This window comes from Dama dama, chromosome 13, assembly GCF_033118175.1.
Source record: "Dama dama isolate Ldn47 chromosome 13, ASM3311817v1, whole genome shotgun sequence".
Taxonomy (NCBI): domain Eukaryota; kingdom Metazoa; phylum Chordata; class Mammalia; order Artiodactyla; family Cervidae; genus Dama; species Dama dama.
Window position 1 is genome coordinate 21,442,832 of NC_083693.1, and position 5,042 is coordinate 21,447,873.

Below are 5,042 nucleotides of genomic sequence, written 5' to 3' on the forward strand. Positions count from 1 at the left end.
AATTTATCATGTACTTTATTTGAAAAATTATTTTCTAGTATTGAAAAAGGCTAGAAACAATGAGAAACTCAGTTGTACTGAGCAATTCTAGTATCCAAAGTGATGCTTAATTTCATGTCATCTGACCGGGCCACAGGCCACCCAGATATTTGACAAAACATTATTTGGGGCATGTTTTACTATTTATTTATATTTTTGGCCGTGCCGGGTCTTCATTGCTCTGCACAGGCTTTCTCTAGTTCCGGACAGAGGGGCTACTCTCTAGTTGCGGTGTGTGAGCTTCTCATTGAGGCGGCTTCTTCTACTGAGGAGCCCCGGCCCTATGGGGTGCAAACTTCAGTAGTTCTGGCTCCCAGCCTCTAGAGTAGCGGCTCAGAAGTTGTGGTGCACGGGCTGTGTTGCCCCGCAGCAGGTGGAATCTTCCCAGACCAGGGATTGAACCCATGTCCCCTGCATTGGCAGGCAGATTCTTGACCACTGGACCATCAGGGATGTCCTATCTTGGGTGTGTCTCTGTAAGAATGTTTTGAGAAAGATTAACATTTAAAAGTGGTAGACTGTATAAAGTAGACTGTCCTCCCTAAAGTGGATGGACTTCATTTAATCAGTTGAAGGCCTGAATAGAAAAAATAAAAAATAAAAAAAAAACGAACTCTCCCTGAGTAAGGGGCTTCCCTGATAGCTCAGTTGGTAAAGAATCCACCTGCAATGCAGGAGACCCCAGTTGGATTCCTGGATCAGGAAGATTCCCTGGAGAAGGGATAGGCTACTCACTCCAATATTCTGGTCTAGAGAATTCCATGGGTTTTATAGTCCATGGGGTCGCAAAGAGTTGGACACGACTGAGTGACTTTCACTTTCACTTTCCCCGAGTAAGAGAGGATTTTTCCTACTTCAGTGCCTTTGAACTGGAACACGGGCTTTTTTTCCTATCTTCAGAATGGACCTGAAACAGTTCTTTCTGGGATTTAAGCCTGCAAGCCTCTGAAGTGGAACTACATTATTGGTCCTCCTGAGTCACCAGCTTGCTCACCCGTGTCACCAGCTGACTCACCCTGAGGATCTGAGACTTATCAGACTCCATAATTGTCTGGACAAATTCTTTATCTTTGCACATGTGGAGCATGTGTGCACGCACGCACACACACACACACACACACATGCATCCTATTGGTTCTGTATCTTGAGAATCCTGGCAAGACACCCAGACTGTGGTCCTGAAATAACCATTTCCCACTAAAAAAAACCCCAGCATTTTTGGAGAAATGACTGATTCTAAGGCCTTAGTAAGGTAGCTGCTACTGCTGCTAAGTCACTTCAGTCGTGTCCAACTCTGTGCGACCCCACAGATGGCAGCCTACCAGGCTCCCCCGTCCCTGGGATTCTCCAGGCAAGAACACTGGAGTGGGTTGCCATTTCCTTCTCCAATGCATGAAAGTGGAAAGTGAAAGTGAAGTCGCTCAGTCATGTCCGACTCTTCTCGACCCCATGGACGGCAGTCACTAGGCTCCTCCGTCCACGGGATTCTCCAGGCAAGAGTACTGGAGTGGGGTGCCATTGCCTTCTCCATTAGTAAGGTAGGTGCTGGGTTTAACGTAGTTCATCATATCAAATACCAAGGGAAACTATCAAAAAATATTAAGATCATGTCAAAAAGAAACAGAAGCCAACCTAGATCTCATTGACACTTTGTCTATAAGGATAATAATGGAAATAGAAGGAGAAAAAGTAGAAGCCATGAGAGATTTTATTTTCTTGAGCTCCAAAATCACAGTAGACAGTGACCGCAACCACGAAATTAAAAGATGCTTGCTCCTTGGAAGGAAAGCTATGACAATCCTAGACAGCATATTAAAAAGCAGAGACACCATTTTGCTGATGAAGGTCCATCTAGTGAAAGCTATGGTTTTTCTAGTAGTCACTTTTGGATGTGAGAGTTGGACTATAAAGAAGGTTGAGCACCAAATAATTGATGCTTTTGAATTGTAGTACTGGAGAAGACTCCTGAGAGTCCCTTGGACTGCAAGGAGATCCAACCAGTCCATCCTAAAGGAAATCAGTCCTGAATGTTCATTGGAAGGAGTGATGCTGAAGCTGAAGCTCCAATACTTTGGCCCCCTGATAAGAAGAGCCTGCTCACTGGAAAAGATCCTAATACTGGGAAAGATTGAAGGCACGAGGAGAAGGGGACAACAGAGGGTGAGATACTTGGATGATATCACCAACTCAGTGGACATGAATTTGAGCAAACTCTGGGAGATATTGGAGGACAGAGGAGCCTGGTGTGCTAAGAGTTGGGCATGACTTAGCAACTGAACAACAATAGGAGAATAAAGGGGAAAAACTTGCATTTCCTATAAAAATCTTACTACTGGATAGTGGAATAGGAGAACAAGGGATTCTGTCACTTGAAGCACAAGCTGATGAATATAGGAGAAATACTAGATGTAAAATATTTCTATATGGCAGTCCCAATGAAGTAATGGATCCAGATTGATTCATTGCTAACATGATATGGCTCTTGATGGCAAAGTACAGCAACTCTATGAAATGGCATCAGGAATCATCAAACCTTATTTTGTGTCTATCAACAGCAATGCTGTCAGCTAGGAAGGTCTGGGAGATCTCACCTTGGCCTATGGTGAGTCCCCATAGACATTTCCAATGTGGTGGCTGGACCAGCCCTTGTGATTTTTATTTTGATTGCAAGATGCCTGCAGACATCAGGAACAACCATCAGGGAACTTTGAAATAAACAAGATTTATTACTCACAGGTCCTAGAGGGTACACAGCATGCTTGGGGCCATACAACAAGGTCATGGGGAAAGAGAGAAGAGAGAACGGACCTTGAAGTTCTGCCTGTAATGGGGCCAAGGGTGCGGTGTCTAGGGTTTTGTGACTTCACTATTTATTGGTGAATGCAAAACATAAGAGTGGGAATTAAAGTAGAGGGAAGGAAAATCAGAGTCACCAAGAAGGTCAGTTATCTGGTTCCATCAGGACTTTCTAGAAGAAGAACTTCAGGGGTAGGGTGGGCTGGCTCTTTACATAATGGTTAGTTGATAATGTGTCTATTCAAGATCCATGTCTTTGAAGTGGGTGCATTTAACATCAGTCACTTACATTACACCTTGACAATCAAAAAATAAATAAATAACCTAATTGTCAGGCTCTTATACTACACACTATATCTGGGACCCTATGGATTATACAGTCCATGGAATTCTCCAGGCCAGAATACTGGAGTGGGTAGCATTTCCCTTCTCCAGGGGACCTTCCCAACCCAGGGATCGAACCCAGGTCTCCTGCATTGCAGATGGACTCTTCCAGCTGAGCCTCAAGGGAAGCCCATATCTGAGAACATCTCTTCCCAATTACCATCTATAGAGAATAGGAGGACAGAGAACAAATTAAATGACACCATGAGGATGCAATCATCTAAATTCAGATGATCAGAAAAGTTATAGAGCAAAAGATTAGTTTCTTTAACAAATTGAGAGAAAAATTACAGATTGGAGACATTAAAGCTTAAAGGTGATTTCAGAGACATATGAACAATGAAATGTACCAACTTACTTGGAATCTGATTCAAACTATAAACAAGAATTTTTATTGCAAAGCAATTAATACTAATATTATTCTTCATCTTGAACTCCTCAGCTTGCTTGTAGTACCAAAGAAATAATTTCTCTTATTTTCAACTTTAATACTCCTCTAAAATATACAGGTTAATTAACATATTAATGTAGTCTGTTGCAAGTTACTTTAGATCTCTTTTGGGGAAAGGCCAGACATAAAGTATTAAGTAAATATTCAAAATAAACTAGGGGGTAGTCATAAGGTACACATATGTATAGCTTAATAAATCCTTAGTAAATACTGCCAAAAGTTTTCCAAAGTGATTGAACCAATTTACACTTCTACTAGCAGAGGTTGATAGGAGCTAGGGAGAAATGGGAAGAGAAGCAAGACATTTGGGGCTCCAGGCTTAGGGAGGATGTGGATTTCAGAACTCCTAGGCAGTGAACCTACTGGGGAGTAGTTTGTGCTCGGAAGTTTCTCTCAAATGCATGAGTACCCACAGAGGAGGGAAGACAGAAGAGAAGAAACGACAGCTCACATAGGAGGCGCCCCTCAGGACTTAGGTCCTAGTGGTGTAAAGAACGGTATGTACCAGAGGGTCTCACATTTTGCCAGCCCCTCCTCCCCTACAGTATACCAAGCATTTGGCAATATCTAGAGACTTTTCTTGGTTTCCCACACCACAGGGCACATGGAGTCTTAGTTCCCAGCCAGGGATTGAACCTGCTCCCCCTGCAGTGGAAGAGCCAAGTCTTAACCACTGGACCACTGGAGACATTTTTGGCTGTCAGATTTTAGCAGAGTTGGGACATACCATAGGCAACTCATTGTCAGAAGCCAGGGATGCTGCTAAACATTATGTACAATCTGTAACCATGAAGTATCTGGCCCCAAAGACCAATAGTGCCAAGTCTGAGAACTCCTGCATGTACCCCTGAGGGACAGTCATGAAAAGAGGCACAGGAGAGGCTTCTGGGGTACCAGCAATGTCAAGTTTCTTGACCTGGGTGCTGGTTTCATAACGACATTCAATTAGTAAAGATTCATCAAACTGCACCAGTGATACATGCACTTACATATATATACACACACACATGTGAGTAGGCTCAGTCGCTCAGTCGTGTCTAACTATTTGAGACCCTATGGACTATAGCCCACCAGGCTACTCTGTCCATGGGATTCTCCAGGCAAGACTACTGGAGTGGGTTTCTATTTCCTCCCTAGATAAGCACACGCACATATATACATAGGTGGGTATCTTAATTTAATAAAAGTATACTGACATTGATGAGTATTTATATTCGTTATTCAAAACCCCATCATTTGGGTGTTATTATTTCTAATCTAGGAATGAAGAAATTGGGGCCCCAGGAAGATAAATGTGCTGCCCAGAGACATACAGTAAATTACCACCATAGTACCCAGCTGTGAACTTGAACTTCTCCCTTCCTAGCTCCAG